General features: G+C 29.2%; 1 protein-coding gene across 3 annotated transcripts in view; it reads right to left on the bottom strand.

Annotated features, from left to right (window-relative positions):
• Positions 1-12,500, bottom strand: part of LOC100206710 (FYVE, RhoGEF and PH domain-containing protein 2) — a 63,430-nt gene that overhangs the window by 49,755 nt on the left and 1,175 nt on the right. The window contains exon 1 of one of the 3 annotated variants that reach the window (XM_065800974.1): positions 5,038-5,327. The exons of the other annotated variants lie outside the window; for them this stretch is intronic. The gene's annotated coding sequence lies outside the window, so the exon portion shown is untranslated. Of the gene's footprint in view, positions 1-5,037; positions 5,328-12,500 lie in introns of those variants that run through there. 3 annotated transcript variants of the gene reach the window in all.

The raw sequence follows: 12,500 nt of genomic DNA, 5'->3' as shown, positions 1-12,500 counted from the left end.
TTTAGTTACCACAGTTGGCAAGTAAGCAATAGCACAATCAAAATCTGTTTTGTCAGAGTTATTAAAGTAAAGATAAGATTTTAGAAATTTGTTGATTAAAGACTCAAACACCTTGCTAATCAAAAAAAGAAGATTGATTGGATGGTAGTTAGATGGATCAGAGTGTTTACAAGAATTTTTTTTAATTGGAACCACAGATGGCATTTTTATCAAGCAGACAGAAAAATAAGATTCAGTCAAGTACTTTCTAAATAGTTTATTAATTTCTGGACAACACTTTTTTAAGACTGACAAGTTTTAGAAGAGTTTAATTTAGAAATAATTTTAGCACCAAAAGCAGGAGTGATTTAGATGTCTAACAATGGGTTAACCTATTTAACTGGAATGGCAGGAAGAGTATAGCCTTTAGATTCAAAAGTCGAATTAGAGGAAAAGGTTTTTGCAAATAGCTAAGCCTTATTCTTGGGAGAGGTAATAAGATCAGACCTATGAATTAGAAAGGAATGCTTAACTCTAACTTTTGTTAATGACACTGTTAAAGATTTTTTTTTTAATTCTTTAGAACTACTAACTTCGGAGATAAGATACGAGAGTAATAATAAAAGAAATTTGTTCTCGAGAGAGTAGTTCTTGTGAAAAAGATGAAAAAAATAATTACTATTAGATATATAGCAGCTGTACAGGTAAAAACCATATTGTATGACTTTAAACCACTGAGGGATAAAAGCTTCCATACCCGCCTGGCTTCAGAAGGTTATGTAGGAGGCATATCTATCAGTAGAAAATAAAAGACATCAGCTGCCACAATTGATAAAGAAAAAAAGGTTTGGTCAAATAGGTCAGAACTAGAAAAAAGTAATTGAGTGAAGAGGTATTAAGCAGAAGCACATAAATAAATGGTCAGAGGATCCAAACCTGATTTCACAACAAATAGGCAAACTGATGCATAAGTGTCCCAAGTCAAGCATGTGATTATTGGAGTTTTTGCAAATCAAGGGATAACAACCATTAACACTGAAATCTGAAGATCTATCAAAAGAAGCTATCAACCTAGAGTATGCATTTATATCCATGAAAGCATCAGTTCTTTTAATTTGATTAATAGTTATTCACATAATGAAAATATGTTACAAATGGTGATTTGTACAGGTTTTGAACTAAATTCTTAGTGGGTGTATCTTTAGAGTAGAAGGTTGTAGTTAGGAAATAACAAGCAAATAGATTCAGTCAAATACTTATATATCAAATAGGTTATCCTGCTACTGGTAACATGTAACCCAGTACAATTTGCTTCATGTCTTGCTGCCTTGTAGGATACGCCTTTTTAGGCAAAGGCTAGGAGATGCTAACTCCAATTTAAAACACCCACCCCCTGGGGCTCTTGGTTGAGTAAAGGCTAGATATGGTGTCTCGATAAAAATACTCATCTTGGGCAGATGTTAAATGCACCCGGTTACTGTCTCGTAGAAGACCTCCTAGGCAAAGACTTAAGTTGTAAACAGATTCTATCTGTTGATCAGCCTCGCACCCCTTCTTCATCTATTAGGCTGGCGCAGAGGTATTTTTAATACATTGTTTCCAGTTTAGGATGTTGAATGCTGGATCTTCTTGACTCAATGCATGGGTTTTGCTTGTGTCTCTGTTTTTATGACTAGGCAACTCATTCTATTATCTCTTAATGAGGGTACACCTCTAAAACTCAGTTTTATGGTTCTGAGGCCGGCTGGTAGTCAGGTTTCCCAAACTCTGTGGTAGCTCTCAGAGAGGCTGATTCCATCAACAGCTGAAAAATATCAAAGTATTAACAGTGACATGTTGCGCATGGATGGTGTCCCTATTTGTACTTTTAGTGTGCATTGCGGAGGCCACATTTGGAGCCATTTGTTACAGCTTAGGGTTTATTAGTAGTAATAAGGCAATTGCTTGGGCTATTAAACAGTGTTCTGAGTACTATCTATGCTTTGAGTCAAATTCTTCAATCTAATTTAAAAATGAATAAAGTACCAAAAACTATAAAACACAAAAAACCATCATCATCACCAAGTTCTCTAAACCTATCATTCACTAATATTCCTGGTCTTTGAAGTAACTTTTCTTCTGTTGAGTCTCATCTCTTGCAAAGTTCACCAGACCTACTTGCTCTTGGTGAGACTAATTTGAGTTCGGCTGTCTCATCTTGTGAACTTAGTGTTGATGGTTATCATCCTTTAATTCGTAAGACTCCAATAGTCACATGCTTGGCCTGGGCATTTACATTCGTAAGAATTCACCCATTTGTCGTGAAACTAGATTTGAATCCACAGACTATTCTTTCATGCGCTTTCATTAAGCACCACTTCACTCTATTGCCTTTCTCTTTGTTCTATATCGCTCTCCTTCATCTCAAGACTGCACTCTTTTTGACGTTATTTCTGATCATATTGACCAAGTCCTCCCTCTTTATCCATCAGCCTATATTGTTGTTGTCGGTGACTTTAATGCTCACCACTCTGAATGGCTTGGCTATAGTGTCAGTGACTCTGCAGGCATTAAAGCCCACAACTTTTGCCTTTCTCAATCCCTATCTCAAATAGTCAACTTTCCAACTCGCTTTCCTGACAACCCGAATCATTTACCTTCTTTACTCGACTTATGTCTTGTTTCTGATCCCAGTCAGTGCTCAGTTTCTCCACATATACCCTTAGGTGCTTCTGATCACAGTTTGATCTCTTTAAAACTAATACCTCATTCTTCTTCATCACCTGAATCCCCCTATTATCGTACCTCTTACAACTACAGTAAAGCTGACTGGGATTCTTTCCATAATTATCTTTGTGATGGCCCTTGGGTAGAAATCTTTCATCTTCCTGTCGACAAATGTGCTTCTTACATAACTTCGTGGATTCAGGCTGGCATGGAATCTTTTATTCCCTCTCGACGATTCCAGGTCAAGCCTCACTCTCCTCCATGGTTTTCCTCACACTGTGCTGCTGCGATTGCCAATCGAAACTGTTACTTCCATATTTATCAGCAAAACAATTCTCCAGAAAATAGATGTCTGTTTATTACTGCTAGAAACAATTGTAAAAAGGTTTTGTCTAACGCCAAAACCCGCTATTCTCAGGTCATGAAATCTTGTATCTTATCTCAAAATGTTTGAGATAAGATACAAGATTTAGTTGTGTTCTACCTGATATTGCCAACAAACAGGTTGTTCCATTGCTTGACATTCATATCACTCTAGCTTCTGTATCTAAAGTGATTTCCTGCCTAGACTCTTCTACAGCTTGTGGCCCAGACAACATACCTGTTATTGTCTTGCAGAAGTGTTCTCCGGAGCTGTCGCCTATACTCTCAAAACTATTCAACAAGTGCTTATCAGAGTCTTGTTTTCCAGCCTGCTGGAAAGCGGCATCTGTTATCCCTATCTTCAAAAATTCTGGAGAACGATCTGATTCGTCTAACTACCGTCCCATAAGTCTTCTTCCTATCATAAGCAAGGTTTTTGAACCTTTAATTAACAAACACTTAATTTCTCATCTTGAATCTAATAACTTACTTTCTGACCATCAATATGGATTTCGATCTTCTCGTTCTACAGCTGATTTGCTAACAGTAATAACTGATAGGTTTTATCGTGCATTAGATGAAGGTGGAGAGGTTAAGGCTATCATTCTTGAGATTTCAAAAGCTTTTGATAAAGTTTGGCATGCTGGTCTTCTCCATAAGCTTTCTTCTTGTGGTGTATCCGGCAACATCTTTAAGATTATTGAATCCTTCCTTTCCAATCGTAGCATAAAAGTTGTCCTTGATGGACAGCACTCTCCTTCTTATTCTGTAACTTCAGGGGTTCCTCAAGGTTCTATCCTTGGCCCTATACTCTTTTTAATTTACATTAACGATCTTCCAGATATTCTCACACCTAAGGTGGCATTGTTTACTGATGATACTACCATTTATTCTTGTCGTGATAAGAAACCAACACTCTCTGATTGCTTGGAGGGGGCATTTGAGCTTGAAAAGGATCTCACTTCTGCTACAGCATGGGGCTCACAGTGGCTGGTGAACTTCAATACAGATAAAACTCAATTTTTTTCAGCCAATCATTATCGCAATAATTTAGACCTTCCTATATTTATAAACGGTGATGTACTCGATGAGTCACCTACTCTTCATCTTCTAGGATTAACTCTTACTTCTAATCTTTCTTGGAAACCATATATCAAATCAGTTGCAAAATTAGCATCTGCTAAGGTTGCATCTCTTTATTGAGCTCGTCACTTTCTTACTTTGGATTCTATTCTCTATCTCTATAAATCTCAAATCCAGCCTTGTATGGAATACTGTTGCCATATCTAGGGCAGATCTTCTAATGATGCCCTTTCTCTTTTAGACAAGGTGCAAAAATGCATTGTAAACATAGTTGGACCTGCTCTTGCAGCCAACCTCCAACCATTATCACATCGTCGTAATGTTGCTTCTCTTTCTCTTTTCTACAAATACTATAATGGGCACTGCTCTAAAGAGCTAGCGTCACTTGTGCCATCTCCTAAAATTCATTCTTGTGTTACTCATCAATCAATTAAATGTCATCCTTTTTCTGTGACTGTTCAAGTGCTCCAAAAACGCTTATTCGTCTAGTTTTTTTCCTCGAACATCAGCTCTTTGGAATTCGCTTCCTTCATCTTGTTTTCCTGATTCATATAATTTGCAATCTTTTAAGTCGTCCGTCAATCGTTATCTTGCTCTACAATCTTTATCTTTTCTCTTTCAGTAACTTCCAACTTTAATAAGTGGCTGCTTGCAGCCTTGTTGGAAGCGAAGATGTTTAAAAATAAAAAAATAAAAATAAAAACTTCGATAAGTTATTAGAAAAAATTTATAATCAGGTTTAATTATATGCGGCAACTTTAATTACTCAATAATCGAGTAAGGCAATAAAAATTGGCTGACCGGAATATTACTGAAAATAGGTTTTTAGATGCAATGAATTATTGTTTTTTAATTCAAAATATAAATCAACCCACATTTCAAATAAATAACAAAAAAACAACAAACCTATTAGACTTAGTGATAACAAAACATTTGGCTAGAGTTTTTCAAGAAAAAAATATGCCACTATTTGGAGCTATTGCATGCTCATCATTTTATTGAATTCAAATATGGTGTGAACTTCCATCAGACTTGCCTCACATTCAGTAAAATGAAAATGTTGTATAATAGGAGAAGATATTCAGATTCTGTGGTATTAATTGGAACCATGAAATAAGGAGACTAAACGCTGATAAGAGTATCTCAAGTTTTTATCATTATATAATACAGGATGCAATTGATTAATTACAAAAACCAATATAAAGAGTAAAAAGTACAATTATTAAAAGAAAACTCAGGTATAAATGTCGCAACACAAGGTTTCAAGATAATAAAATGGTTCATGATTATAAAATTATTATTCGAAAAATTAAAAATAAAGGCAAAGAACTTGTCAAAAAGTACAAAGTTTATCAAAAAATGCAAAAAAAAGTCCGAAATTAATTAACATGAAAAAATAAATTATTACACGAAAAAAAAAAGTAAAAGACAGTATCTAAGCTATCAAAAAAAAGGTACTATCACCCCAGATGGCTCTGAAATGGTAAACAATTTAAATTAACTTTTTAGGTCAGTGTTTGTTAAAGAAGATATGTTGAACTTAACAAAATGTAAATACTGTTTTTTAATTGATTGCTCTTCACTTATTTTTGACAATATACTAAAAATCAACAGGAATTCATAATATACATCTAAGAGTCTTAAAAGAATGTTCCAAATGTTTAGTTGCACCACTAATGTTGATATTAAAAAAAGCTTCATCCCTAAGTGTCTCAAAAAGAGATTTTTTTGTGATTGTGAAGTGTTGAAAAGTGAAACCATTATCATTATGTATAAGTAAATAAATAATTTGAAGTGTATAACTAAATTTTATATACTTCCAATATAATGCTTCTCTTACCTTTGATGATGATCTATTTAATCTGACATTTTAATATAAAAATATTAAAAAATAATGATATACTGTACAGGTCTTGTTTTAAATAAAAAATGCTTAACGCAATAGCTTAATGTGAATTTGGCGTCATAAAATTCTCTTTACTTTCTTGTTTTTTAAAGACTTTTTTTAATCACTGCAATAATATTAATTATTGCAAAACGAGTTAAACGTTATTTAATGGCTTTTTTATTATTACTATAAGGGAATATATATATTTTTTTTAATATTAAACAATTAAATTTAATATCACATTTTAAAAAATGTTTGATATAAACAAATTTCTTTCTTTTCTCAACATTTGCATAAATGAATTAAAATATGTTAAATTTTTGAATTTTTAAATCATGATTTCTTAAACTTCTAATTGCAACTTAGCAATTTTTTTATTTAAAAAAAATTAGTGAGTAACAAATAAAAAAATTACGTTAATTTATTTACTTTATTTATTAAAAGTTTATTATTTTATTAACAATTTTCTTGTGAAAGCAATTATTTTTGTGAAAGGATTATTTTTCCAAACATCATTTATTAAAATTATATTGCTGTATATGTCATTTAATAAAAAATAATCGCTGGGATTTAACTTGCGTTATAAAAAAAAAAGTTGAACTTATGTTCTTATGTAACTTTTTAAGATTTTTAAGGATTTAATATTAAAATATTAGCGTTTTCCAAGCAAAAAAATCAACTGTTACAATAAAATAAAAATTAATTTTTAGTTTTATTTGAGTTTTTTTCATTAGTAAATAGCACTTATATCTAACATAATTGTCATTCAAACTTTTGTAACAAATATTTTTAAATAATCTTTATTCAAAAGTTAATGTAGTTTTTTTTTTAATTAATTACCTATTTTATCTTACCGCTTATAGAATAATTTAAAAGTTAAAAAATGATAAAAAATCGCTGAAGAAAAATCGCTTACTGCTTACGTAAAATCTTAAGAGATTTTACGTAAGCAGTAAGCGATTTTTCTTCAGCGATTAAATGTAAATTGCTCTAATTTTGCTTTAAAACACGGCCTGATACTTTGTTGTAATTTTGTTTAATTTTTGCATTAAACCATTTTTTTAATATAAAAAAAGATGTCGGTTGATTTTTGTTGAACTTTTTGTCAGGCCAAGAATAACTTTCATGACTTGACACACAAGCTTCTCTTATATGTGGTATCTGGACATTAGCCAGAGAACTAAAACAAAAATATACTAATAAAACAAATAATAATAAAAACTAAGTGCAACATAGAACTATTGTAAAGCGATATTCACTTTGAGAGTTATTTAAGAAAAAAGTCACTAGCTTGATTGATAATAGAGAATTTTCACCCTAAGGTATAAACTAGAATTATTTGCTGAAAAGTTTTAAAATAATTTGAAGTGTGTGCATATATATATATATATATATATATATATATATATATATATATATATATATATATATATATATATATATATATATATATATATATATATATATATAACTAAATTTTATATACTGCCTGTGTAATGCTTCTCCTACCTATGATGATAATCTATTTAATCTGAGGTCAAATTGCAACTAAAACAAGTGGTAAAAAGTTTTCAATAAAAAAATGATAATATACTGTGTCGTAATTTTGTTTAACTTTTGCATTAAACCATTTTTTTTAATATATAAAAAAATATCAGTTGATTTTTGTTGAACTTTTTGTTGGGCCAAGAATAAGTTTCATGGCATGATATACATGCTTCTCTTATATGTTGTATTTGCACATTAGCCAGAAAGGGCCTTTCCAATGCATGACCAACAAAATTCTTTATGGCTTCTATGTTTATGCCTGTGTTGCTGGCAGTGGTGTCAGCATACACCCTAATGATTTAATCTAAAAGCTTTTAGTATTCAAGGATACTCTAAATGGCAATAGCCTGGTCACTTTCCTTGGTGCTCTTAATCTTCAAAACACTAACCAAAAAGTTTAAAGAGTTGGCTTCAGACAAAGAAACACTTAACGTCCTTTCATGAATTGTTTAAACTTCACTGATGAGCTAGCTTACAATCTGAGTCTTAAAGTAAATCACTGGCTCCCAACTGATCATAGACCAGAAGATGGACCTCTAGTCCATCTTCTGGTCTATGATCGCTTGGGCTTCTGAATTAACTACAGTGTGATTTTTTCTCCTCAGAGTTGATTTTGAGATCTTCAGCTTGGCTTTATAAAGAGTGCTTAATAAACAGGTCCTGGGTTTAACACCAATACTAAATATTGTCACAATAGAGATCTAGTTGTGTAGGAATTCATCCATACTCAGTTAAATACTAACTTGTACTTCTCTTGAAATCTTCCTGATTTCAATAGGAGTTCTTTATAGTGGGCATAAAAATGTCATCAGAGTCTGGCACACTTTTGATGCCTTTTTTTTTTTTTAGGTGCCCTAAAAAGTCCCAACGGTCTTGTCACAGAGCACCGCAGAAGTGCATTTAACCAGAAAGTTCACACCTCCTTCCTTACCAACCAGAAAATTTGTCCAGAGCTTGTTTCGAACCCGGATCTCCTGATTATAAATCAAGCGCTCTAACCACTACGCCACAGCCACAAAATGTCTGTGTATAAATAAAATTCAAACTCTCCTCTTGTTCTTCTCCTCCTGATTCCTTTGCCTCTTGTGCCTGCATTTTCACTTTAGTAACTCTGAGTTCAATAAGGAATGTTAAGACGCACTGTAAAATATAAACATCATACATAATTTTTTTTTTTATAACAATTATCTGCTCCATTCTGAACAAACTAGTTGAAAAAAGTTTTTAATAAGAAAGAAAAACTTATTTAACAAAAATAAAACTTATCATTTGAAGCTGTTATACAGTAAATATATAGTTTTCTTAAATTAAACAGTCAAGAGTTTTTTTAGTTGCTTAAGTCAAACTACCACACTAATTGAACCTGTCATTTCGAAAAAGGCACAAGTCCATTTACTAAAACTTTTCAAAATAAACAAAAATATGATTTTTATTAAAATAATATCTAGGTTGCTAAAGAAATTAAACATGGAAGTAGATAAATAAAGAACGTATATAACTTATGTATTTTTTATTTTTTATAAAAAAAATATAAATCATAGAGAAATTTTTAATTCAAACTTATAAACTAACTTTTAAAAGTTTTGGACTTATGTCCTTTTCGAAATGACAGGTTCAATTGCATAAGCACATAAAATTTAATTTATTTTTGTAAAATCAAAAAGTAAAATTTGAAAATAGTATAATAGAATTTTTTGTATAATAGATATATAAATAGTATAATAGAAAATTTATGTAGTAACTGCCTAAAAACACCTTCTATACCTTAGATTTGACTTAGAGAGCTGGAATTTTTACTGATTACTACATATTGAAAATGATTTCACTTTTCCACACTTGGAATTTCAAAAAAAAAAAAATTTATGACACCCTAATGGGCATACATCTATCTATATCTATCTATCCATATATATATATATATATTTATATATATATATATATATATATATATATATATATATATATATATATATATATATATATATATATATATATATATATATATGTATATATATATATTATATATTATATATATATATATATTTATATATATTATATATATATATATATATATATTATATATATTATTATTATTATTATTATTATTATTATTATTATTATTATTATTATTATTATTATTATTATTATATTATAGATGAGTTTAAATATATCTTAAATATAACATAATATCAACAAAATAAATTGCTATAGAACAGAAAATATTTTTTAAAAACCAATGATTCAAAAATGCCTTTTTTTACTTTGTGTTGATTTATATATTTTTTTTTTTATTTGCTTTTAAATCCTAATAAACATTCAAGAATTTTCAATGCATAACAAATCATTTTGAAAATTTTTTAAGAAAAGAAATTTTCAAATATTTGTTCAATGTTTGTTTAATCAACTGTTTCCACTTAATGAAAAAATAAAGAGTTTATTTTATTAGTCTAATATTTACTTAACCGATTTGCATCAAATAAATTACAGTGTATAATTAAACAAAAAATACTAGAAAGTTAAAGTATTATCAGAAAATGTGAAAATTTCAAAATTTTTTCAAACTAACTTTAAAAGTTTCTTAGAACAATAACCTAAAATAATAAAAAACTAATAAAACAAATAACTATAAATAATAATAATAACCAAGTGCAACATAGAACTATTGTAAGGCAATATTCAATTTGAGAGTTATTTAAAAAAATAAACTGAGGTTTGATTCATAATTGAGAAATTTTCACCCTAAGGTATAAACTTGAATTATTAATTTGAAAGTTTTAAAGCAATTTAAAGTGTATAACAAAATTTTATATACTATTGTAATGCTTCTCCTACCTGAGATGATGACTATTTAATCTGAGATTACATTGCAATTATTTGCAGAGAACAAAGGGTAAAAAGTTTTCAATTAAAAAATATTAATATATTGTGTTGTAATTTTTATTTAACTTTTGCATTAAACCATTTTTTAATATAAAAAAAGATATCAGTTGATTTCCAAACACTGTTACAGCAGTAAAACATAAAAAATAAGTTGGCAACCATTTTACATTAGCAAAAAAAAGTACTAGGTAAACCACTCTTTGGCACTTATCTTAATGCCTAAAATTTCTCATTTTTTAGTTGACTCAACTATTTTAAGCATTTTAAAATACTATAAATACTTCATTGACTGATTTAATCATAATTTCAAATATTCATTAAGCTTATGCATTATTATTTTTGAATAACCAATTAAGTATTAACAACAAAAACAACAACAATAACAACAACAACAACAACAACAACAAAAACAACAACTAAAGACAACAACATCAACAAAAACAACAACAACAACAGAAATAACAACAACAGAACATAATAACAGAAATAACAACAACATAATAACAATAACATGAGTAATATTTAATCAATAATAGTAATAATAATAACAAAAATAACAACAATGTTATTATACAAAAATGCTTCCAATAATATAATTTTTTACTTTACTATATTTGGCCAATTCTCAAATTAGTGAAACCAGAGAGCAATTAATTCAAACACTTTTTTTAATGATCTTTTTGCATATTTTTACAAAAAACTAACTAAATTTGCATCTTAAAATAAATTTCAAAGTTTTAGTAAGTTTTATGGAAAAATATTAATATTAATTTCTACAGATAATAAAATTTGAAACTTAAATTTTTAATATTAGTATGTTATTTTCCATTTATCATAAATAAATATCTAATATTGTGTTAATTACATAAAAGCATTTTCATAACAATTTTAACATAATTTGAACAAAAAAAGTTTGGTCACACACCTTACATAGTTTTATAGCTAATGATATATTTGTAACATTACATAGATAAGAATGCTAAATTCAAAAAATTGTTGATGTGGGTTGGAACAAAATCATAAATACTATATAATAAAAAATAATTTTTTGTATATAAATGCCTTTAACATAAATATAGTATTGATATAATTTACCTTTTTAAAAATTAATCTCAATTTTCTTTATTAAATTCAACAAGAAAACAACTACATAGTGGTATTTTGAAATTTATTTTCAGTTTGAATTTGTTTGAAAAGATGCAACTAAATAATTCTTTAAATATTTGATTTTAAGGTCTTTGTAAATTTAAATAGCTTCCAGTTTTAAATTTAGGTTAATATAAAAGCTGACAAAGAATACTGCACTATAGAATATAAAAGAATTGTGAATCTGAGAAAAATGAAAGTTGCAAAAATGAACAGCAAAAAAAAAAAAAAATTCATATAAAAAAAAACGGAATACAAAAATAAATTAGTAGACAAAAAAATAAAGACAAATTAAATGAATCGATATCTTCAGTTTAAATAATTGCACAACTTACTAATTAGTCAGATGTTTTGAAAAGCTTTATCAAAATCAATGAGAGCACTGCAAAAATCTCCAACTAAATGTAAAGATGTTGTACAAGCTTTAGCAAATAATTGTTCCATTAAACTATGGAGAGGTAATGTGTTTCTTTATATTGTGTAAGCTAAGGCCTAAAAATATACTTCTTTCAGAAGAAATACCAGCAGACCAGTGTAAGTACAAACTGCATGAAAACAGTTGCCTAATACTTAAAGCATTAGGCATCAGCTATAATAGTTCATGGTGGTTAGATAATCTCTATTGGTCACAGTCACTTAGTTCATCTTGTTGGTTTAGAGACTGTCTGCATTAAAAAAAAAAGCAAAAAAAATCCCTTGAAAAAGTAAATCTAGCAGAGCAGGTCATTTGGCAGCAGTGAACCAAGGAGGACTCTGAGCATCTTTACAATTAAAAAATGAGTGTAAAGGAGAAGTAACACAGGAACTACTATCTACCTTATCCAAATTTCAGGAGCATGTTTGTATAAAAAGAGTTCAAGCAGATGAATTTGAAAAAGACAAGGGGATTGCAGGAAAAAGAATTTTT

This window comes from Hydra vulgaris, chromosome 07 (assembly GCF_038396675.1).
Source record: "Hydra vulgaris chromosome 07, alternate assembly HydraT2T_AEP".
In the NCBI taxonomy this organism is placed as follows: domain Eukaryota; kingdom Metazoa; phylum Cnidaria; class Hydrozoa; order Anthoathecata; family Hydridae; genus Hydra; species Hydra vulgaris.
Note: the sequence above shows the minus strand (reverse complement) of the source record. Positions and strands in the feature narration are given on the sequence as shown.